Source organism: Branchiostoma floridae, chromosome 15, assembly GCF_000003815.2.
Source record: "Branchiostoma floridae strain S238N-H82 chromosome 15, Bfl_VNyyK, whole genome shotgun sequence".
Classification (NCBI taxonomy): domain Eukaryota; kingdom Metazoa; phylum Chordata; class Leptocardii; order Amphioxiformes; family Branchiostomatidae; genus Branchiostoma; species Branchiostoma floridae.
The window spans coordinates 2,695,747-2,696,959 of NC_049993.1; positions in this window are offsets into that span (position 1 = coordinate 2,695,747).

A 1,213-nucleotide genomic window follows, 5' to 3' on the forward strand; every position below is an offset into this window, starting at 1 on the left:
TAGAAAACTTGTCCAATCCTGTAAGGGTGGAGGAAGAAGAATGGCCAAAAGCAACCTATGACCTCTCGACCACACCACTACCGAGTGAAAAGAACAAGGACAAAATAGTCTCAACTTTATATCTCCTGATAACCACAAAGACTAAGCTTTTCGGCCCATATTGAATCAGAAAGTAGAAACCCTCCCTTGTCACATCCACCTAAAAACTTTGACCAGTAAAAAATCTTGTTCAGACCACCATCAACTGCAGAATGCATGGTGGATGGCCTGTAGATCCCCTGTAGCAAGTGGCAGGACAATTTAATAGGCTGGTCACCATATTAAAGTATAGGGACAAGATTGAAAAGAATTAAACTGAAGTAACTTAGGCTAGACCGTGTGAGAGTTAACATGCATTTGCTCGCAGATGCTGCCTTCCATGTTCAAATCATGCTTGCATTAAGGTGACTAAGTCAAGACTACCACATTGTGCAAACAAATAAGACACATACACTTATGTAGAAACTAGAATATATTTCAAACTTATCCCCCCCATGCCAAAATGGATTCTGCTTAATGCTTCTCCAAAAGTGCTAATGCATTAGGCTTAGTTGACTAATACAAAGATACCCGCGCTTACTAGTAAACTTCTTACCGCAATGTAATACCCAGTGGAAAAATTAAAAAAAAAACACCCCTTCGAAAAATGACCCGTTCCAGTAAAGTCATAGTCTTATTGCAATTATTTTCAATTTGTACCACAATATTTTGACTGATGACCTCTGACCCCTCCTCATTCAATTTGTTACGTCTAATGGAGATCGACATAAACAAACAATCACGTCGATGAAGGCTGGACATCCAGGTAGTAAGATACGCCAAATAACAAGTACTGAAACAACGGGCATAATCCATCCACGTGTGTGTGTGTTTGTATGTATGTGTGTGTGTTTGTGTATGTGTTTGTATGTGTGTGTGTGTGTTTGTGTGTGTGTGTTTGTTTGTATGTATGTGTGTGTGTGTGTGTGTGTGTGTGTGTGTGTGTATGTGTTTGTATGTGTGTGTGTGTGTTTGTGTGTGTGTGTTTGTTTGTATGTATGTGTGTGTGTGTGTGTGTGTGTGTGTGTGTGTGTTTGTGTGTGTGTGTGTGTGTGTGTTTGTATGTATGTGTGTGTGTGTTTGTATGTGTGTGTGTGTGTTTGTGTGTGTGTGTGTGTTTGTGTGTGTGTGTGTG